The 24,722-nt window shown below is 34.8% G+C and overlaps 1 long non-coding RNA gene across 1 annotated transcript; it reads right to left on the bottom strand.

Moving 5' to 3' along the window:
• Positions 1–1,754: 1,754 nt before the first annotated feature.
• Positions 1,755–24,486, bottom strand: LOC138713848 (uncharacterized). Its single transcript, XR_011335997.1, has 2 exons — positions 24,316–24,486; positions 1,755–7,460 (listed from the first exon to the last, which is right to left on the bottom strand). It is a non-coding gene; the product is annotated as an uncharacterized lncRNA (long non-coding RNA).
• Between the last annotated feature and the right edge of the window lie 236 nt (positions 24,487–24,722).

Genomic DNA, 24,722 nt, shown 5'->3' with positions numbered 1-24,722 from the left:
TCAAGTTACCCGGGATAGACTTTACAAACGTTACCCTACTCCATAGGTATCCATCCGTCGGTCTCGGTAGCGTAGTCGGTATAGCGCTGGCCTTATATGCTCGAGGTTGTGGGTTCGATCCCGGCCTCGGTCGATGACATTTAAGTGTGTTTAAATGCGACAGGATCATGTCAGTAGATTTACTGGCATGTAAAAAGAAACTTCTGCGGGACAAAATTCCGGCACACCATCGACGCTGATATAACCTCTGCAGTTGCAAGCGTCATTAAATAAACCATTTTTTTTTCCCATAGGCATCCACAAATACGTAGAAGTGAATCATGTAAACTAAAATAACCGAATCCGTTAAGAAGCCTTATGTTCAGTTCAGTAATAAGTACAGCTAATTTTATGTTATTAATAGACCTGTCCACACCTGTGGAGTAACGGTCAGCGAGCATGGCCGCGAAAGCAGGTGGCCCGGGTTCGAATCCCGGTCGGGGCAACTTACTTGGTTGAGGTTTTTCCGGGGTTTTCCCTCAACCCAATTTGAGCGAATGCTGAGTAACTTTCGGTGTTGGACCCCGGACTCATTTCACCGGCATTGTCACCTTCATTTCATTCAGACGCTAAATAACTTAGATGTTGATACAGCGTCGGAAAATAACCCAATAAAATGAAAATTAATATACCTATGACAGTTCACAAAAATATATGTATAAATAAATAAAAATATATCATTTTAAAAGCACATATGTTCATAGTACCGATTACTAAATTATACTGGGTGTTCAGTTCAAAGTGTGTCATGGCTCGCTGTAAGCCGTCATGTGGCTAGTCGATGAGCCTAGAGAATTCAATCTTCCTACACTTCCGCAGAGGTGTATTACCTATGTGCCAGAGAAGTTGCCTAGCAAGTACGGCGTTCATTCAGAAGAGTACTTATCGATACGTACGGTAACGCCGGTAGTGTCAGGAATGTGAACTGTTTCGAAACATGTACTGAGGTGAGTTTTTTGTTACTGTCGGGATAAGGGGAGAGGGTTAAGACGATTACTTACGTATTTGTTGACATTAACTTCGACGGTCAACATGGACACGGAGCATTTGATTTGTGTTGTGGAATGTTGCCGTACGCAACCGATGATAACAAATACCCTGCGTACGACTAGGCCGCGCAAAACACAGTTCGAAAGAGGATATGGTAGCACACAGACCGTACAGACCGCCATCTGTTGCTACGACGTTCAAGTTATACCGTACACGTTCTCAAGTTCAGATTGAACGCCTTGATCAATAGGCAACTTCTCTGACACAAAAGCTGAAACTCGCTTCAAATCGCTGACTCACAACAGTGACTCATGACACACTTTGAAATGAACACCTAGTAGTGTAATGTTCAAACATGAGACAGGAAACCAAGAAATTACGAATTTCTTATTCCATATGAAAAACTAATCGCAAGATACATGTTCAAATTCTTAAGCGGTTTAAAACATGAACGTGACGGGATGGGAGAGGAGAGGAGGACAGCAAATTTTCATAACATTGTCGAATAAACACGACAGGCCTTCTTCTGCAGAGCGAACATCGGCGAATATCGAACTTCGGCACACTCGAAAAAAATGAAATTATTTTCTTTTCTTCTGAAACGTGTTTACACTCTTATTGGAGGGACTTCTTCAATTTTTGGACCACTCTTTTTATTTTAATAGTCTTATGTGTTCAGGACTGGATTTTTACACAATTCTCGGGACTTTAGCTTATAAACACAGTAAATATGCCAAACATTTATTACAGTTAGTGTTTACATAAGAAATAACAAATATTTATACAAAAATGTGTAGATGAAATAAATTAAAGTGTTTATGTGGATACAATTACGTCAACAATGATATATTTCCTTCCTCTTAATCAACAGTAACAACCACAATATGTACAACATGTTACATGATTTTGTGTCAGGTTATACAGATGTAAGATATACAACAGACATCATCACTTATCATTTATAGTATTTATGTAATTCAGTAAGAATGATATTTCTTTATTTCCATTGTCTATAAAAAAACATCAGTTAGGTGTAGTTACATATCAATGCTTTCCTTCACTGTGGAAAATTGGTGTCTGTTGAAAACAAACAACTTGGACACTTCTGACTTCTAATATTTTCCAATAATAGATACAATGATACGGGCATTATCCACCTAGGCCTAGGCATAGGGGAGAGTTGGGTAGTATCGGACATCGGGTAATATCGGACAGTGCGTTTCTTTCATCTACCGCCAGATGGTAGTACCTGAATGACATAGTTCCGTTTCTCTATGCGACATCACAGAAACGTAACCATGTCATTCAGGGTACTATCATCTGGTTGTAGATGAAAGAAACTCACTGTCCGATATTACCCGATGTCCGATACTACCCACTCTCCCCTAGGCATATACTAATGAAATAACGCACCGTATCTGAGTAGGACTTTCATGTGATAGTTCATCTTCTCGGCATGAAAATGATAATTAAGAGATGATGGAACACACAAAAAGTATTCTCGGAAAGAAAAACAGAAGAGATACTTAACTTAAATCTGAGAAAAGTATATTTATATACAAGAATGGCAAGTGTGTTATTACAGAATCGAGAAGTAGTTTTAAAAAACGAGACGAAGACAGTTTTCTTCTATTTCCTAGATTCTGTTGGTACACTTAAACTTGTGTATTACTTACTATTTTAACGATCGTCATTTAAATAAATAAATTAAAGTATTAAATATCAATAAATTTCTTTCGAAAGTAAAAATGAGGTTTACTACTGTAAGAAACAGTTGCATGTCGTTGCTAGGCCACTATGTACTGGGTGCTTGATAGTAATAAATATTTGACTAACGGTTTTGTAATCGTTTGATATGGCAGAAGCATTAATTGCCGTGCCAAAGCTTAGGCCTACAGAGATTAACGAGGCATGGAGAATCCGTTGTGCTGATTTAATACCGGGAAAGTCTAAGAGAAGGTATGCGAATGTGTATAATGTATACAGCATATTGGTAAAATGAGAGAAACGAATAAACGCCTTGAAATGATATAGGCCTACATAATATATACAGGGTGTACCGAAAATAGTGGGCCAAAATTCAGATATGGATTCCTCATCTTTCTTTCTTTATTTATACTGGCAGAGTAAGGCCATAGGGTCTTCTCTTACACTCTACCAGGTCACAAAGTATACAAGCAGTTAAAATTTAACAAAAAGTTAAAGAACAGAATACTAACATATTACAAATAATAATAATAATAATAATAATAATAATAATAATAATAATAATAATAATAATAGCATAGTAAAATCGACACTAAACAACATGAAAATAATACAATAATAGAAAAAATAAAGTAAAATACATTGGAATATAGTAAAAGCAACTCATTTAGTACAAATGGTTAATATGGAAAACGTAATAATAATAATAATAATAATAATAATAATAATAATAATAATAATAATAATAATGTTTTATTTTCGCTGGCAGAGTTAACGCCATAAGGCCTTCTCTTCCACTCAACCAGCCTTAATCAACACAATACATATTTAAATTACGAATATTTATACTACACTTAAAAGGTTCTCCAGCAATATTCTTCAGTTAAGTTTTAACGACTAGTAGACTACATATTTATTTAAATTTAGATAAACCTATAAGGTAAAGTAGTAACTTAATATATGAGCTGATTTAATTCAATCAATTATAATTAATTTGAGATTTGAGATAGCTAGTAAAATGATGAAAATTAATTTAATATAAGCTTACTATAACTATGTTACAGGGAGAAGAAAAAAAAAATATATATATAACTCTAAAATATATTTCTATAATGAGAATATTAATGTAATTGCCATTAGAGGTTTTGTAAATCTATTTACAGAAATTAATGATAATAATAAGAATGGACAGATGTAAGGTAGAATGTAAGAAAATGGAATGTAATAAAATAATAATAATAAAAAAGAAATGAAATACGAAAATTAAATAAAATTCACAATAAAAAGGCTATGATTATAAACTCATCGGCTGATAAAGAGAACAAAAAGGGGAAAGGAAGGAAAAGAAATATATAGCCTAAATTTTTACAAAACTATCGCAGAGAAAAGGGCTTATAACTGAAAGGAATCTTAATTGAAAAAGTGCAATTTTAATTTATTTTTGAAACTAGACAATGTCCGACAGTCTCTGACATGTTGTGGTAGAGAGTTCCAGAGATGAGCTGCAGCGACCGTGAAAGATGAAAAGTAGAATGATGGTCTGTGTTTAGGAATGGAGAGTGTGATATGGTGTTGTGAGCGACTATCTATTTCGTGATATGAGGACAAATGTTGAAAACGAGAAGCTAAGTAGCTATGGTTAGAGGTTTGAAGAATATTGAAGAGTAAAGTGAGAGAGTGAATAGTTCTTCGCTCTTTGAGACGGGCCCAGGACAGCATATTTAGTGAAGGTGTGATACGGTCAGATCTAAGGACGTTGCAAATAAATCGAACACATGCATTATGAACACGCTGTAGTCTGTCTGTCAGTCTCATGTTAAGGTCAGTGTAGAGTGTGTCACAGTAATCAAAATGAGGCATCAAGAGCGACTGTGCTAGAGTCTTCTTGAGAAGCAACGGAAGGAAATTTCGAATTCTTTTTAGTGCGTGAATTTTCATAAAAATTATTTTACATGTGTGTGTGATTTGAGTATTCCAAAGAGAAGAAAAAAGGTTATACGAACATGGGTCTGGAAATGCCTGGTTGCCGCGCTATATAAGTTACAATGAGGATCATTGTACACTACAAAACTTAGGTATTAGTTGATTAATGTTTCAGTCTGTGTACATTTGTTTATAGGAACTGTTCAAAATGTCCACTTCCTGCCTGAATACAGGTCACAGATCGTCGCATTGACGTCCGGACCTGCTCCCAAATTCCTGGCGTAGCACGTATTGTCCGACACTGTTGCCACATCGTTCACAGGAGTCGAATACACAGATGACTTCAAGTGCCCCCACAAGTAGAAGCCCAGTGGGTTGAGATCTGGTGAGCGTGGAGTCCAAGAAGTTGGTCCACCTCGCCCTATCCATCGGCCAGAGAATATTGCACTAAGATATTTACGTGCATGTGTGCGAATTGAGCAACACTGTCGGACAATACGTGCTACGTCAGGAATTTGGGAGCATGTCCGAATATCAGTACGACGACGAAATGCGGCCTGTGTTCAGGTAAGGGGGGTGGACATTTTGAACAGTTCCTGTAAACAAATGTACACAGACTGAAACATTAATACCTAACTTCTGATTAACCTTCTTGTAACCCCTATAACGCGGCAACCAGGCATTTCCGGACCCATTTTCATATAACCTTTTTTTTTTCTTCTCTACATATGAGGAATCCATACCTGAAGTTTGGCCCACTATTTTCGTTACACCCTATACATGTAGCCTAGACACTACTGTTCCAGAAACGTCTAATACCACTGTTTCTTATATCTATGAGTAATCCAACTGAGAAGAGAAAAAAATAGAGCTCGAGGGTGTTATTGGCATGATGCAAGCGAGAAAAGGAAGTTGAAAATGTATAAGAATTGGGCACAGGAAAGTATATTTACATTTAAAACCTGTTTGTTATGCAATGCATTGCAAATGACTATTCAGGTCAATCACTAAAACTCGACATGGTTTGTTTCATGTAAAGATAAAATAGAAATAAGAGTGTGTGAAGTAATTTGGTTCCATAACAAAGAACAATATTGGAATAATCAATATAATACAAAGTGGTTGAGAATTATTGGAGCAGAAAAATAAATACTTTTGTGCGAGATCGTGCGTATTTGCTTGGTTTCCGCACAAAACCAATCCGCGGTAAGTCTAAAATTCCACATTCAGTATTCCCAACCTAACACACATAACAATTTCCCTCTCCTTACCGCTTAAGTGACATATTGATTTTACTGCTTTAGGCTTTTAATATATTATTTTTCAGAGACGTTCAATATAGTAATAATTATAAATTGGAAACTTACCACTGCAATTTCACCTAAATTCACTGTTAATTATTGTTCTTAAATATTTTCAAAAATTAAGTAATCTCTACAACTCCACTAAAGTTACTGCATTCGTGATGCAAGTAACATTAAGGAAGCCGTGAAAAAATAAACAAGAATCCAGACTCATCATAGACTGGGAGAAAAAAAAGACAGACGTATATCACGGCCTGCTGGAGTATAGTAAACACAGAAAACATTTTAAAGCAACAATGTTGAAGATAGATATTTTTGTTTTGCAAATTTGCCGTCATTGAACAGAAACCAAGATGGAGATTTCATTGCAACTAATTAGAAATTCCTCTTTCAGGTATGTAATAAACGATCTTCGCACAAAATAATGTACGATACACGAGCGGTATGTTTTCTTTCAATTCTCGGAAATTAAAAAAGCCCAACTACGTTTGGCTTTTTCAAACTTTTCCTCGAACATGAAAACTTCAACATACCGCTCTTGTAACGCATATTACTATTCCCATTAAATCTACTACTTTACATTATCCAAAACATTGTACACAATATTACTATCCATTTAAAGCCTGAACATATGAAGTAAATCTCCAATTAGATTGGTATTAGACTTCTTTGTAGTTATGGTTGGTACTGTTGTAGTTGCGGCTGGTACCGTTTTAGTTGTGGTTGGTGTGGAAATGGTAGCATTTATGGCAATAATGGTTTGTGTGTTATTTGTTGCCAATTTTTGAACGTTTAAAGGTTTACCATTACTAAATCCAAAAATGTGCATAATTTCGGGAAGTAAGGGGACGGATGAGTTTTTGATCTGTCCCAGATGTGGTTGGGTACCGAACGGAATCAACATACTATAAACTTTTGACAATATATCACCCAAGGCAGTTGTCACGTCGTGATCAGCATGTTTTAAAAACTCGCGCATTAAATTCATCGAATTATTTAGTAATATCGGGATAAGTTGGGGCGCAATACAAGCCCCAACGCTGACAACGAAGGAACATTTCTCATGGGCAATGTTTGATAGACAACCGTTCACTACGTTGCAGATGTCATCTCCAAATGCTTTGCATGCTAATTTTCTTAACCATCCTGAGTTATAAAACACAGATGCTGTACAACCCAAGATGCAACTCGAGCTGTTTAGGTTGTTCTTGTTTTGCAGAGAGTCCCATAAAGCATTTCCCACGCCCTTATCTTTTGGGTCAGAGATTTCACAAGCTAGCAGAAAGAGTGACCTGAAGAACCATACGGAGAGTTGGACAATAAATTCCAAGGCGCCGATTGCTACCATCTGCGAGTGGACTGTCGATACAGCCACGAGAAGAAAAATCGTGAGAATCAGCTTCATCTCTTTCGTCAGCTGTCTGATGTCAACAACTTCCGCTTTTTCTTAAAGACACAATGGGCAATATCCTAGTCTTTTTTCTCCTATTGTCTGTCCTGTAAATAAGAAGAAACACTTTAATGACACATAATATGCACTGTATAAGTTGAAATAACTAATGTATTAAGGTCCCTGAGCCAAATAACGTCACCCTATTAAAACTTGTTAACGACACAAGTTTTCGGTAGTGCACTACTGTAGCCTGCATTCGCTTGCAATCTAGTGATGAAATGAGTTACTAGCTGTCCGCTGACATTTACGAGTGACATTAAATTGTATCATTTTCCTGTTGTGTGTTGATAAAGAATGGCTGTTCTTATATCAAGGTAAGAGGCAATATTTTATTTTGTGTGTTGAGCAAATAATAACTATATTAAACTATATATTTTCATGATCCTTAAACATTCTTCTATGTATAGAAAGTATTTTCTATCTATAAAATTTGAAAATGTTAGAGAAACAGGCATGTCATGTTATCAAGTACTCAGTAGCGCTTTAACGCCATGTGGCGTTAAAGGTCTACAGACAAAATTTTAGGTTATGTTAGTACTAAGGCTGACAGTACAGCATCAATGTGAAAACATCAGGAAAATCACTAAGCTTTCAACTTACAAATGTTCATAACGTGCAGTGTTGATATTGGTTCAATTGCTTAGAGATCTCTAATTTTTTTTTATTTTACATAACTTAATATTTTTGTTTTACTTAATGGAAAACATTCATATTAAACTAAGGTAAATGCTTTTGTGTTTAATAACTTTCTACTGTGTCACATTGTCTCTTTTTTTTAAGTAAGGAGTCACTGGAAAACATATTTTCCTAATCCATCTGGTGTTTCAGTTTCAGAACAAGAATCTTTAATTAGTATTGAGTGATTTTGTATCTTTTATTAACATAAACTCAAATTTAGTCGTTTAGTTCAATTTGTGTTGCTTAGGAAAAATAATTCATTAACAATTATAAGTATATAGGTTACTAGAAAATAGGTGGCGTTAATTGGACAACCTGTTCCTAATAACGCCAGTTTACAAAGTTTTCCTATTTGAGTTCTAATTCTTGTTCGGTACATAATATATCCATTTTCATTGTGCTATTTTGTAAAGATAAGATTACAGTTTCTATTTAATAATTTTCGTGTTTGTACATAACTTATTTCCAGAGCAAAAGTGACTGAAGTGTTAAGGTGGCGTTATTTGGTACGAGTACCTTATATAAATGTTTGTCAAATTATCCCGGGTCGTTTTTAATGGAAGTTCCAGCCGTGGGACTGAAGCCGGATGGTCTATGGCGAGTCCTCGGCATCACTTCATTTCCCCCTTTGATTTGATTACCTGGTTGGGTTTTTCCGAGGTTTTCCCCAACCAAAAGGCAAATGCCGGGTAATCTTTTGGCGAATTCCCGGACCTCACCTCATCATTGTAGAAAATTACTACATTGTAAAACTGTAAAAATTGTAAAAATTGTAATTGTAATATTGTAAAATTTTGACTTCTTCCACATCTTAAAGCTTCACTGCTCATGTAAGATCTATGGAAGATAATAAATGAATGAATGAATACTACTGATGTATCGGTTCTCTCTCTGTTATAAAATAATAATCCGCATTTGACGCTTCCTATGACCGAGATTTCAAAACAATATCACCTACAGTACGATTATTTAGTCCTGACAGTCGCCGGTGATGTGCGCGTAGGTCAGGCGAGTCCATTTAGTTACGTCGAGGGGTGTATGGGTTATTCATTCGCTCGCCTTCGGAGCGATCGGATGTCATGCGTGCGCTAGAGCGGTATGTTTCCAGTACAATTAAGCTGTACTGCATTCCTTTACTGATCGCTCGCCCTTATCTCTACTCCGGAACTCTCCCCACTCCTACTATTACTTCCCCTCTTTCGCGTCGCTGAGCTGTCAGGACTAAATAATCGGTCTCTATTAGTTAAAGAAGAATAATAGTATGAATCAATATACATTCTATTAACGGGAAATCTTCGTGTCAGATTTAGGCCTATGCGAAGTATTTATGTAAATTCTGGCACATTGATTCATCGAAATAGCAGTCGAATAGGCAGATTTTAGGGACAAGCCAAATGTGATAGGCCACTTCGAGGCAGTTAACCAAGTCACTGAGAGGGTCTTAGAATCAATTTTTTTTAAATTCCACAAAATTTTGACAGGTAATTTGAGAACATCTCTATGATTATGTGAAATGTCTGTACAGGAATAATGATAAAAATTGTTTTAATTGTATGTAATGAAAGGAATGAAATAAGCTATGAATAACAGTCAATCCTCCAATACAAATGATAATACTTTAAAGCAAAATGCACTATAAACAAGACAAGTGAAGAACTGATTTTGAACCACAGGCAATTAAGAATTAACTGGTATACTGTATACTAGCCATACCCTTGTGCTGACTTAAATCTATTTTATTTTCAAGTACAAATTTGTTATTACTTAACGAAAAATTATCTTATTATTAGTTGTAAATAATAGTTTGCTCGTGAATTGTTTTCAGAATGTCATTTAAAACTATGAATGTAATTGTTATTATAATGCCTTCTATGCTCAAGGTTGCGGGTTCGATCCCGGCCTAGGTCGATGGCATTTCAGTGTGTTTAAATGCGACTCATGTCAGTAGATTTACTGGCATGTAAAAGAACTCCTGCGGGACAAAATTCCGGCACACCGGCGAAGCTGATACTACCTCTGCAGTTGCGAGCGTCGTTAAATAAATCATAATTTAATAATAATAATAATAATAATAATAATAATAATGTTATTCAATTTTAATGTAGCCTATGTTTTTCTCCAGAAACTTTGGCAAATATCGGTCAAAGTGTGTAGATTTCAATAGAGAACATACATACTCACATTCACTTTTATCTATAACAAAATTGGTCAAATATAGGCCTAGATGTTACATGTAAAAATACACAGGGTGTTCGTGGATTACAAGAAAGAGCTCGCCTCGGTGGAACACATAAGTGCACTAGGTCATCGAGGACAATAAGCATGCAACAAAAATGCATAAGAAACATAGGTATAAAATAGTTAAACAGATGTGCTAATGTAAGAAAAGAAGTGAAAAGGAAATCGTTAAGTATAAAAAAGTGTCATAGGAGGAGATTCCATTTCGGCAAAAGCAAAGGCTCAACATGAACGGAAGACAATCTTTGATTCGCAGACAAAATTGTGTTATTTGCAAACCCAGCAAAGAAGCTTAAAAATATTAACAAATTCTAGAAAATGCAGTAAAGTTGTAGGTCTGTAAATGAACTCGACGAAACCGAAATATATAATTTCATACCTATTCTATTCTAAACCATTTCTGCTAGGGGTATAAGAACAAGGATTTTTACGATTCGGGATGTGTGGAATACAATTAATGCCATTTTTTTCATATTCCTTGTAATGTTTTGGTAAAATTCTCATATTATCTCCTTAAAAAAAAACTTTTTTTTTACGTTTTGAACTATTTTCCTTCCCATCCGTTAAAATTATTATAACTACTACTGAACCAGGTTTTCACAATTTCCAGGCATTATAGTAGACAATAGAGATGTTTTCGAGGAAACATTTGAAAATCCCAAGTCACTCATTCCGCCAACAGTCCGGAATTCTCAATGACACGTGAAATCTCCAAATTTTCCTTCAGAGTCATTGAACTCGCAGCATCAATGAATTCGAGAAACCAAAGCAAAATAAATAGTTCCTATTCCATCTTCGCTCAATCTTCCGTATCCAGTGGAAGTTATTTCAGTCCTGTCACGGCTAGCTTTATACGTGTAAATTAATGTTTTAATAGGGCACCTACTCCATGTGTCTTTTCTTAGAATTTCCTGAAAACTTCACCTTACACAGTGCATGACTTCTGTTAGTGAAATGTGGTTTTAACAACCAATTTTGCTGTGTATTTAATTTCTCTTCTTTTTGCAACTCCATGAGTTTTCCATCGTAAAAAGCAATATTAACTGACTGAAGGTGTCATCTTTTGCCAGAAAATATAGATAAGTTACTTGTGTTGTTTTGTAACCAGTGTTGAGTTCTGCTAACGTAAGAACTTTTTTTCTCTCTCCAGCATAAAAATTGTTATTTAGTTCTTGCATTGTTTAATATATGCGGATTTATTTTATTTTATTTGTAGCATATTAAATACAACAAAATTATTAATTTCTAAATAATTCTTATTTTGTAAATAACTATATATGATGTAACAGAATTACCATTCCTAATTTTCTGATGTGATAGAGGACATGAAAGTAAACATTTTTTCTTAATAAAGTAGTATCCGGAAATGCTTCGTATAAAAGATAGAGCTCATCGCTCACATTATGGCTGCATTTGTTTCAGCTGTTCTTGTTACCATGACAATAATAATTGAAGTTAGTTTGTTGTTGTAAGTCACAAAATATTGTCAGTGAGATCTGTTTAATTAAGTTCATTGTATTAAAATGCATCGGTATAGAAATGTTGAAATTGCAGATATGCATAAGGCATTTGGAGCAGCTTATGATAATGCTAATTTGGCAAAGCGAATATATGAGGAGCAACAGTCTCAGCGCCATATTCCGGAGCTACTTGACGATGTCCCGATTAATATTCGGAGAAACATGATTTTTCAACACGACGATGCAGCCGCACATTTTGGCTTAATTGTCGAAATTATTTAAATGTACATTTTCCGAATCGTTGGATAGGGAGAGCAGGTCCAGTTGCTTGGCCGGCACGTTCCCCAGACATGACTCCAGTTGTTTTTTGTGTTTGGGGGTCATATTAAATCAATTGCTTATGAAACACCCATCGACACAGCAAAAGAATATCATTTGATAGAATTATTCTTGCTTTTGACGAATATCATAACCGACCACAGATATTTCGAAGGATTCGTCGTTCAATCATACGACGTTATATTTTGTGTGTCAACAATGACGGTCGCAATTTTGAACAGTTCCTATAGTTTCTCAATACCATTTTCTTAATATCTGGTATTAGATAAAAAAAATAGTTACTGTGTAACCATAGAAAGTAAATAAAGTAACTTTCCAAGTTGAGATTCTTTCATTTTTTTTCTTCATACCACTATCAATTCCTGACATTATTTTATTAAGAAAAAATGTTTAATTTCATGTCCTCTAACACGTCAGAAAATTAGGAATTGTTATTCTGTTACGCCCTTTATAAATCTGGTATAGTAATATAGATTTTTAGCACTGAAATATTTATATATCATATTTTGTCAAAATTAATTTTATATTTTGAAGGTCTCTAGTAACTCTGAAGAGGCACCAGTTGTAGTGAATTGCAGACTAATATAATAATCAAACTTCTTAATGTATCCAATAGGATGCTGGCAACATGTATTCCACCGTAGCCTTCAGTTAGGATTTTCCTTACAATAAATGAGAAACACTTCAATCGGTATTCAATATAAATGTCTTCCGCCAGTAGACAGAGTTCAGCTGTGTTGCAAAGCTGAGTCTTACGTGACTGGTAATCAGTCGGTCAAATTGAGTACCGGATCATTACCAGGGTTAAAGAGCGATTGGACAGTGGTGCCAACCACAGTCTCATTCTAATACATGCTCTTTAAATGTTATGTTTTATTTAACGACGCTCGCAACTGCAGAGGCTATATCAGCGTCCCCGGATGTGCCGGAATTTTGTCCCGCAGGAGTTCTTTTACATGCCAGTAAATATACTGACATAAGCCTGTCGCATTTAAGCACACTTAAATGCCATCGACCTGGCCCGGGATCGAACCCGCAACCTTGGGCATAGAAGGCCAGCGCTATACCAACTCGCCAACCAGGTCGACCATGCCCTTTATGTGTCTTCACAGCGTGAAATGGAAAAGTCCTTTTATCCGATATCATACTCAGCGACGATATGTATAATTTCTATCACACCTTCCATGACCCTCACAATTTACTATCACTAAATATAGTAAGCTATATCGAATTACAATGGGCCTTGACATAAACCTATCGCCACAAAGTTTCCGCCTAGCATATCACCTATAGACATGAACTTCCCTGTTTTACGTTTAGTTATCATGTTTATTCTGAAAATGTAACTTTTTAGAGGGCACTGAACAACGAATCTACAAACAAGCCACATACTGCTTAATGACGTCGCTAACTGGTGTGGGGAATTTCGCTTACTCGATTCCGGTTTTGAGTCACTAACGCGATTAATTTTACACTCTAGACAAGCTTATGTCGCACATTTCTTATGTATGTTTACAACCAGGTTACTCTTTATCTACTATATTGTCATACAAACCGGAAACCTCCCTTGCAAACAGAAAATATGTTTCTAGACAGCCATTCCTAAAGATAGATTACTTAAGGTTAGGTAAGAATTTTAAAATATACAGCGACATCATTTTATTTTACTAACATTTTTAATATTAATTTGGCTATACCTCTGGATCAACGCCGTTTGCTACCCCCTTCCACGACTGGAGTTCGATGATATTGGCGTAAAACACAAACAAATCACTTTACTAGGTATAGGAGGGAAGAAAAGTAGTTCATCCATTTACGTAAACTAGGAAATATCGCGCTTTTGAGTTTGATCATTTTCATTAGGATTTTTGTTTAATCAAAATACAGTACAGTATTAACAATGAGTGTTTTTACTCACGAACTGAGCTGTCCATGTTGACGTATTCATTATGCAGTGTATATTATACTGTCTACAGCACATTAGCGTACAATATAGAGAATGAAGTTAAATTGAAAAATAATCATAATATGGATATTTAAACACATTTTTTAAAATGTAAGGTCGTTCATTTCGATACAGGCTTCAGTTCTTTTGTGCATATCGCACTATAGACTATTGTACCTAATTCCAATTAGCAGTTTCGTCCTTCGTACTAGTAACTCATATTGAAATAATTCTGTACCTACTCTATAAAAGAGTATCTTACGTACTGAAAATTCAATCTTTAATTCTACCCGATCCGAAAAGATAAAATTACTCAGACGTACTATCTACTGTCCGTCCAAGTGATTATGTCGCAGGGTCGTAGAAAGGAAAGAAATCACATGACAGTTAATTAGTTAACGAGGCCCTTTCATTTAAGTTATTGTATAATATTACGTAGACGTCCAGTTCCTAACAGAAATTAATGTTCTCAGAAAAGAGCTAAGTCAGCCCAGCCACTAGCTGGCGAATAAAAGCTGGTGGGGGAAACCGGGATACGACGTAGGCAAATGTGCGAAAATGATTAAATATTGAAAGCTCTTTCGTCACTGGAAAACGTCACCCGAACATATTTTGGAACGTACTGTTTACTATGACCGTAAGATTACTATGACCGTATATGCGGTCTTGGATCTGTGTGGAGGACGGTTGAACTTCATTAGTAGAAGGGAGTGGGAGTGAAGTACATTAAAAAATTCAGGTTCAATAAAAATTGAAGTAAAAATAAAATGATGTCCCTGTACTATTAAACGGTAGCGTTCGAAAAGTAGGCTACTTTTTTCCATTACTTAATTTCAAAGCACTTGTATGTCATTTTTAATTGTTTAAAATGTCGAAAACATGTCGTTTTTGCATGTCGTGCAAAAGAATGCACACCGTTTAAAATAAAAAGCAAAGTTCGCACACTTCAAATAATTAAAATAATAAAAAATAACTAAGTTTCATATATGTTATTCAATATAAAATACATCACGATTCATTTTTTAACAAAGGCAAAGTTATTGTGCAGTTGGAGACTTTTTTTCTCCCTATGAGGGTGGAGGGGAGCATCTCTGTGCACTGCTACCTGAGGTCTATTGTGCCGACCTAACCGCTAACAGCCTAACGTCCAGTCCCGCCATCCTTCCAAATCCGTGTACATATAGAATATACAGGGTGATTCAGAGCACCCGTAACAGTCATTTATTTCGGAAACTAGTGCATTAAAATTTTCGAGACAAAATATTTGTAACTAAAGCACATGTGAACTTTCACTTAAGCTTGATTTCATCAATTAATTTCAATAAATATTGGAACAGCCAGTAGCCAAGCGAGTAGAGCAACAAGTTAATATCAGAAGATTCAATATTCCGAAATCAAAGGACGAGGAAACTAAGCAACACTATCAGGTCGAAATTTCAAATAGGTTTGCCGTATTAGAAAGTTCCGACGAAGTTGAGGAAGAGTTAGATGTTAATAGCATGTGGGAAAATATCCGAGATAATATCAAAATTGCAGCTGAACAGAGCATAGGTTATTATGAAACTAAGAAAAAGAAACCATGGTTTGATGAAGATTGTTGCATGGTAGTAGTAAGAAGGAAACGGGCAAAATTGAAATTCTTACAGGATCCAGTTGAGACGAATAGAGATAATTATTTCAATAAACGACGGGAAGCAAACCGTACGCTTAGGAATAAAAAGAGAGATTACTTGAAGGAAAAACCGAATGAGGTAGAAACAATTTATAAAACAGTTATATTACCGGTTGTTCTTTATGGCTGTGAAACTTGGACTCTCACTTTGAGAGAGGAACATAGGTGAAGGGTGTTTGAGAATAAGGTGCTGAGGAAAATATTTGTGACTAAGAGGGATGAAGTTACAGGAGAATGGAGAAAGTTACACAACACAGAACTGCTCGCATTTTATTCTTCACCTGACATAGTTAGGAACATTAAATCCAGACGTTTGAGTTGGGCAGGGCATGTAGCACGTATGGGCGAATCCAAAAATGCACATAGAGTGTTAGTTGGGAGGCCGGAGGGAAAATACCTTTAGGGAGGCCGAGACGTAGATGGAAAGATAATATTAAAATGTATTTGAGAGAGGTGGGACATGATAGAGAATGGATTAATCTTGCTCAGGATAGGGACCAATGGCGGGCTTATGTGAGGGCGGCAATGAACCTCCGGGTTCCTTAAAAGCCAGTAAGTAGTTAGTAAGTATTAGAACGGGTGGTTTTGACAATGGTTCTTACTTAGTAACGTTTCGATATATTTACGAAATGTATTACCTTATTTTATTATTAATCTATTGTTTTGCATCATTTCAGTAAATGTTACACCCTGCGTTATATTTTATAACATAAATGATGTAATTATGCAAAGAGCACTATTGTAGGCCTAAAGTATCAATGATTGTCAATTTTCCTACTTTGTTAACTTCCATTGTTTGTTTGTTTACTTGTTTGTCACTTTTCTTACTCTGTTATCTTCCATTGTCTATTTGTTCTTTTTTGTTTTGTTTGTTTTGTCTAATGGCAGCTTCTAATTTGAGGGAGCTCTGGTAAATAAATAAAATATGTAACAATGTGTGTAGTTGTACATAAACATAATTATGTAACTAGCTGTGCATTTACGAATGTCCCATAGATCTTTCTTTTCCGAAAACGGGAATATTACTTGATGACGAGTTTGTTTGCCTTTCCACTGTACCTTCCTATTTCTATGAATAGCTGTTTTGATGTGTTGATGACGTCGCACCTGGCTGGTCGTACCCTGCGTAGGGCGATAGCGATCGGTAAGAAATTCCTAGCTCTGCTAATAAGCAAGCAAATAACTCAAACAAATTAAGAATAAGATTATACATTCATTACTATCTGCAGACGACCAGGTCATCATGGCACAAGAAAGGGATGACATAAAATTTATGACAAAAAAGTTAATGAGTTGTTATAAATCAGGAGGTCTAAATATTAATTTTACAAAGACAGAATATCTGGTTGTCGGCGGAGAAAGTAGAAATTTGAATTTAGAGAATGGTGTAATTCGGGAGGTGGAACATTTTAAATACTTGGGATCAGTACTACATCAATCTGGTACATGTGAGAGAGATGTTGAAAATCAGGCCCGCTCTGCTATAAAGCAGTTAAATGGAGTCCTTTGGAGTCGGAACATAACACATAAGACAAAGCTGACGATTTTAAATGTGATAGTAGAAAGTATTCTGACACATGGTGCCGAGGGCTGGACATTGAATGAAAGATAAAGAAATACTATTAAAGCAGTGGAAATGGATGGTTTACGACGTAGCTTGCGGTGTCTCGTCTACAAAAGGTTAGGAATGACATTATTATGGAAGAGTTGAATCTACAAGAAAATATAATCGACCGTAAGGAACGAAGAGAACTACAATGGTTTGGACACGTGCAACGGATGTCAGACGAGAGGTGGCCCAAGAAAGTATTGAATTGGTCTCCACCTGGAAGAAGAAAAAGAGGACGGCCTAGATATATGTGGAGGGGAAGAATTATAGAAGCAATGAGAGCTAGAGGCTTGGAAGATGGATCCTGGAATAACAGAGAAGAATGGAAAAAGGGAATTCAAGGCAACCGCTTATAAAGTGGAGAAGCCTTTAAAAGTAAAAGTAAGTAAAATTTGCATATGCATGCATGACGACAATGTATTTAACTCGTTTGATTACTTACGCTGCAATGCCAATTTGTTACTGTTCACTTTTAGAAGCTAGTAGCCTATTATGAGCATAAAAGTTTTAGAGAACCAAAATTAGAGGTATAGGCCTAAGTGGCAAGACAGTTCGGGGCAGAAGAAATCAGATGATATACAACATTAAGATACATGGATCGTATGCGAAGACTAAGAGGAAGGCAGAAAATAGAATCGATTTGAGAATGCTGGGTTTGAGCAGAACACTATCTAACCAGGTTAAACTGGATGCTATTATATGCCCTCTATGCACTGTTCGACAAAAATGCCTTTTGAAGTCCCGGGCTGTATTACTGTTCACAATATTCACAAATCTCAGAAAAGCGCCGATTATGTGTGGGCGGAAATGAACCTCCGGGTTCCTTTAAAGTCATTTGTAAGTAAGTGTTGTATACGTGTGTACGACATATGCAAGCATGTAAATGATAATTACAGGTGTTATTTAGTGCAATTTCCTGCTGCCGTTATCGGCGTACTAATTCCTTCGGCAGTACACTGTCGTAGAATGTCTGTTAACGTGCCGGAAGACCGTGTTATCATCCCTACAGTTTTGTGTGGAATTCCCCAATATAAATATTTCAGTTTAACTTAAAATAATATTTTTTTATTCCCAAAACTTAAACTTTTCATTGACTTTCCAGGTCTTTAATTTCTGTGGTATGAATCAGTGGTATTCATCTTTATTGTTAGCGTACCATCAAAATAAATATTTTTTTTTACCTTCGTACCCCAAAACTACATTGCATTTTTTATGATTATATGAGAAATAGCAAAAGACTGACTGGTGTATGCAAGATAAATTATTATTATTATTATTATTATTATTATTATTATTATTATTAATGAATTAATTTGTATTACTATCTTTGTATCATCTCCGTCACGGTTATTCTATTATTATTATTATTATTATTATTATTATTATTATTATTATTATTGTTGTTGTTGTTGTTTTTGTTGTTACTATTATTTCTATTATCAACATTATTATTGATCTCTGTAAAATTTATGTAACTACTGGACTGTACCCGAGCACAAGCATAGGCCTATGCTCATTTCGGGTATCTATTCATATGTATCCTTTCAAATGTAAATTGTGAATAAATATGAAATTTGAAAATTTGAAAAAAAAATTGTAAGCATGGTAATTAAATACCTAGGTTTGACACAGGAAATCTTTAATTAAATTTTCTCAGAATGATGAATATGTCTACTTCACCCCAAGGAAGCGAAATATATGTTCCAAACATAGAAACTATAACTAGAGATGGTAGATTTTCGCAATCAAGATAAATACAAAATGTACCCAAATTCGAAATGTATGTTTTTGCAAAATAAGAGAGAAATTATAATTATTTTGTAAGACTTTTTGTGTTTTTGTAAAAAAAAAAGTTCAAAATCTGTGTAAAGGCTCCGTCATATTACATTTTTTTTTTCAAATTCTTTAGTCACATTTCCACGTTAACTTCTATATATAAATAGCAGAGGGATTATAACTTACTTGATATCCTTTTTGTTATTAACTGTGCAATTATTTTGAGTATTCAACTAATCTGTCCGGTTCCAGTGCTATAATATTGATTCACTATGAGATCTTTTTACGTCCGTATTCACTCACAAACAAGTTGTACGTGATAGCAGGTGATTGCGATTGAATAGTAAGATGGTATGTTTCTTAATATTCACAATTCACTGTAACTTTCTATGTTCCATACTAATTATTTTCAAGAATATTAACTGTAAAATATATAAAATGTGCCTGTTAACACAGTGGTAACTGAATTTCTGCCACCAAACATTCCATAAAAAAGTTATATCCAGAAACGCTACAAAATTCTAAAATCTAACATTAAAAATGACATAAAATGTTAAATCTGATTTCGAAAGTACTAAATTTTTAATTTTAAGTTTCTAAAATCCATCATCTATAACGGCCATAGAGGTAATATCCCTTAGAGACCCGGGACCATGACTAAAAATCAACGCTCTGAAGAAAACATACAGGTTAGCCACTTTCCCTTATTAAATTTACTCCTAAGTCAAGGCCATCTCGATGAAAACATCACCTGTGCCTGTTAACACATTGATGACAATTTCTGCTACAAAACATTCCATAAAAAAGTTCTATCCAGAAAAGCTACAAAATTCTAAATCCTAACATTAAAAATGATATAAAATGTTAAATCTGATTTCTGAAGTACTAAATTTTTAATTTTAAGTTTCTAAAATCCAACATCTATAACGGCCATAGAGTTAATATATCTTAGAGACCCGGGCCATGACAAAAGAAACAACGCTCTGAAGAAAACATACAGGTTAGCCACTTTCCCTAGAGAAATGTACCTCTAAGTCTATGTACCTCTAACATATACTGTACATAACACCAGAAGAAATGTCCCAACTCTTTCGGCAGAACCTAAATGCCACACTACAGCTGGATTAAGACACAGTAGGAATTATGGACCAAGACTATACAATTCAGTATTGAAAAATAATCCAGACTTAAGCAATTTACACATTCTTAAGTTAAAAAAAAAAAAAAAAAAAAAAAAAAAAAAAAAAAAAAAAAAAAAAAAAAAAAGTGAAAATTTTGTATGATATTTGATAAATTTTATTATTATTTTAAGTGTTACTAGCATTATATGTTACTAATATTTATTTATTTACCTGCTGCATGTAACCTATAAGATAAAACATTGTAATAAATTAAATAGATCATGTTCCTAATTAATAACAGTGTATATCTCCAATAAATGATTTCTTAGCATCGCCACAGATACACTTGATTGTACTTGTCACTATCTCTGTCACTAGAGAGTTCTTGAAATTTATATTTTCCCCGCCATTCATAAAATATTTTGATATGATACCTCTTGCACAAAATGAGAGATCTATAACTGAAACTCGATTAATATATTTCAGTATTATTTGTATTTATCCTGGTAATAATGAACAGTTTGACTCGTAGACATTTTGTTTTTTCAGCATTAACTTCCCATGTTTTTACGAGAAGATTCGAAGAGAACGGCAGTTACGTAGACCTTCGGCTCCCCCCTCCTACCAATAATGCATAACACAATGTCAATACGGCGGTTGCTGTCGTCTGCGATACAACGAACTTTTCTGTTGATTTTCGAGTTCGTCATTTTTTTCCTGGCTATTATATGCTTACTTAAGTTGTGTTAACTCTCGCTAAGTGGTTTTATATTTTATTTTATCCGTCTTAGTATTTATTTTTATTATTGTAAATATTTTTGTTTTATTACTATTATTATTATTATTATTATTATTATTATTATTATTATTATTATTATCAGGGAAAGGATTTATATGTAAATACATATTTACTTATAAAGCTAATATAATTTATATTTTGCATTATCTTTATGTTTCACAATGTGTAGGGTTGAAAAATCCTACTTTTATTTTCCATATTTTTCCATATTTTAGAGTTTAGTACATATTTTCGTTAATTTCCATATATTTTCCATATTTCATATAAAACAGTCCATATTATATTAGGTTTAACAATAAAACAAAACAAAATTCCATTAACTTTTAAAAATACATTTCAACAATAGAGATTTAAACACATGTTCAGTAATCCCTTTAACATCAGAGTTATTTGAAAATTAGCAGTCCTATCAACAATGGGAAAGTAAGTTACAAAACTGTATTAATTTAATTTAAAATTTTTAACAGACTTCAGTTGTGCAGCTCAACAGTTAAATGCCAGTCAGAGTACACATAGGTTCAGTTTTGTAAATCATACTATAAAGACGGTAAATATGCCAAAAGTACGTCATTCAGTCAATTTAAAATCAAAACTAACAAGTTACATTTCAGAATTTAAAGAAGATGGTTTATCAACTGACAATAAAATATTATTTTGTAATTTGTGTCAGTGTGCAGTATCATCTACACAAAAGTTCCTGGTGCAACAACACATTACAACTAGTAAACATCAGGCCAACAAACAACTAAATTCCAAGCAGAGACAATTGTTTTTAACACAACCAACAACATCGAATGTAAGATCTGAGTTTAACATCGACCTGTGCCGTTCTCTCATCTCTGCTGATATTCCTCTCTACAAACTAAAGAATAAGGTCTTCAGGGAATTCCTTGAAAAATATACTCAACATACAATCCCGGATGAGTCAACACTTAGGAAGACGTATGCTCCATCCATCTACGATGAGACAATACAGAAGATAAGAGATGAAATTAAAGATAGTTCAATTTGGGTTTCCATTGATGAGACTCCCGACAAAGAAGGTAGACTTGTTGGTAATGTAGTTATCGGTTTGTTAAGTGAACAATATTCTGAACGAATTCTTTTACATTGTGATGTTCTAGAAAAGTGCAATAACAAAACTATAGTTAAACTGTTCAACGAAGCTATGGGTATCCTGTGGCCAAAGGGTATTATGTACGATAATGTGTTATTCTTTATTAGCGATGCTGCCCCTTATATGGTCAAAGCTGGACAAGTATTATCTGTTGTATATCCTAAATTGACTCATTTTACTTGTGTGGCGCATGCATTTCATCGTGTGGCAGAAGTGGTCAGAGACAATTTCCCTAAAGTAGATTTGTTGATTTCATCAGTGAAAAAAGTATTTCTCAAAGCTCCCAGTAGAGTTAACGTGTTGAAAGAAATGTACCCTGAAATTCCATTGCCACCAAAGCCAATTTTAACTAGATGGGGTACATGGCTAGAAGCAGTTGAATATTATGCCGAACATATAGACTCTATTAACAATGTTCTCCTTGCATTGGACTCTGAAGATGCAGTCTCAATTGATACTGCGAAAACAGTTACCTGTGACATAAGTGTGAAGAATGACTTAGCTCACATTCAGCATACATTTTCATGCATCATAAAAACGCTCAAAAGTCTCCAAAATAGGCACCTTTCACTATCTGAAAGTTTTGAAATTATAAATAGTACTGTGGAACAACTGAATCGTGGTAGAGGTAAAGTTGCAGATGCAGTAAGAGCTAAGGTGGACACTGTACTTTCAAAAAACCCTGGATATGAAGAACTACAAAAGGTTGTTGCTGTGATGAGTGGTGAATCAACAGTGAAGATTAACTTGGACTTATCCCCAGCAGACATTGTGAAATTGAATTATGTACCAGTTACTTCTTGTGACGTCGAACGCTCTTTTAGTCAGTATAAATCTATCCTCAGAGACAATAGAAGAAGATTCACTTTTCAGCACTTGAAAGAAATGTTTGTAACCTATTGTTATGGTAACAGACAATAAAAATTGTGTTTTGTTGAAACTACATTGGAAGATAAGGTACGTCCATTATATTTTTTGTTTAGTTTGATTAAAATGTACCAATATTTAACGTACATAGTCATTTTTTTATAATTTTAAGTCCATATTTAATTCCATATTTTGGTAAAAATCCATATTTAATTCCATATTTTGGTAAAAATAACTACATATATATTTACATATTTCATATATTTTTAGTCCATATAAATCCGTTCCCTGATTATTATTATTATTATTATTATTATTATTATTATTATTATTATTATTATTATTGATGTTACTATTATTTCTATCATCAACATTATTATTGATCTCTGTAAAATTTATGTAGACTCTACTGGACTGTACCCGAGCACGAGCATATGCTCATTTCGGGTATCTATTCATATATATTCATTAAAAATGTAAATTGTGAATAAATTTGAAATTTGAAATTTGAAATTGTGAAATTTGAGAAATTTGGAAGTCAAGGCCATCTCGATGAAAACATCACTTACAATCATGCAAGGCCGGACCCAAGCTCACAACGTACAATTGTAGCGCGAAATTTGAATTTAAAAATACCCGTACAAAAGTGAGTACAGGGTCTGTAAGGGATATACCTTCATAGAGAATTTGTACAAGATTTCACCTATGCTGATATAGGATATGAAGACACATTTCAACAACAGAAGAATGATCTTGTTCAAACTATCGGTGAATACAAAATAGCTTAACTTATATGTCAACGATATGTCTACGAATAAATGTTTAACGATCCCCTAAACTCTCCTTCAACGTAAACCCTAAAGTGAAAGGAAGAAAAAAAGTTGAATTTAAGAAGCTGACACAAGCTATCAGGTAACTCTGAGATAGTTTCAGTACTACGATATATATTTTTTATTTGGTTATTTATCGACGCTGTACCAACTACGAGGTTATTTAGCGTCGATGGAATTGTTGATGACGAGATGATATTTGGCGAGATGAGGCCGAGAATTCGCCATAGATTACCTGACATTTGTCTTACGGTTTGGGAAAACCTCGGAAGAAATAAACCAGGTAATCAGCCCAAGCGGGAATCGAACCCGCGCCCGAGCGCAACTCCGAATCGGCAGGCAAGAGTCTTAACCGACCGAGCTACGCCGGTGGCTACTACGATATAAAACCATGTAATGTCACACTAACGATTCATGAACAACTTTAAGTATTAAAATTCAATCTTACCTCCTGCTTGATTTTAAAGCACCACGTTAGCTTTTTGCTGTCAAAGGCAAAGGCTCAAGTCGCCAGGTGAATGTAGAATGAACTAAGGAATTGAAATGACAGGCTTTATAATATAAGTTTACAAGCTGTCCGTCTGTTGCGTAACACGATTCAGACAAGGCATATCAGAGATGTCACCGCGTATAACGAAGCCGAATGTCACGCCGCATGAAGTCTTCAGGCAGATAAGAATTGCGCGCCGGATCAAGCGGAGCTGTCTTATCGTACGAGTTCACAAGAATCTTTATTTTAAACAAAGGAAGGCAACCTTGGTGACGCCAGCAACCAATGGAAATGATGAATTACACCTACCATTTTAACTGACTACTTGTAAGATTCCACAAACGCAATTTCCTGTTGATTTCCAC

The sequence above is a fragment of the Periplaneta americana genome, chromosome 14 (genome assembly GCF_040183065.1).
Source record: "Periplaneta americana isolate PAMFEO1 chromosome 14, P.americana_PAMFEO1_priV1, whole genome shotgun sequence".
NCBI lineage: Eukaryota > Metazoa > Arthropoda > Insecta > Blattodea > Blattidae > Periplaneta > Periplaneta americana.
The sequence above is the reverse complement of the archived record's forward strand: the minus strand, read 5'-3'. Positions and strand labels throughout refer to the sequence as shown.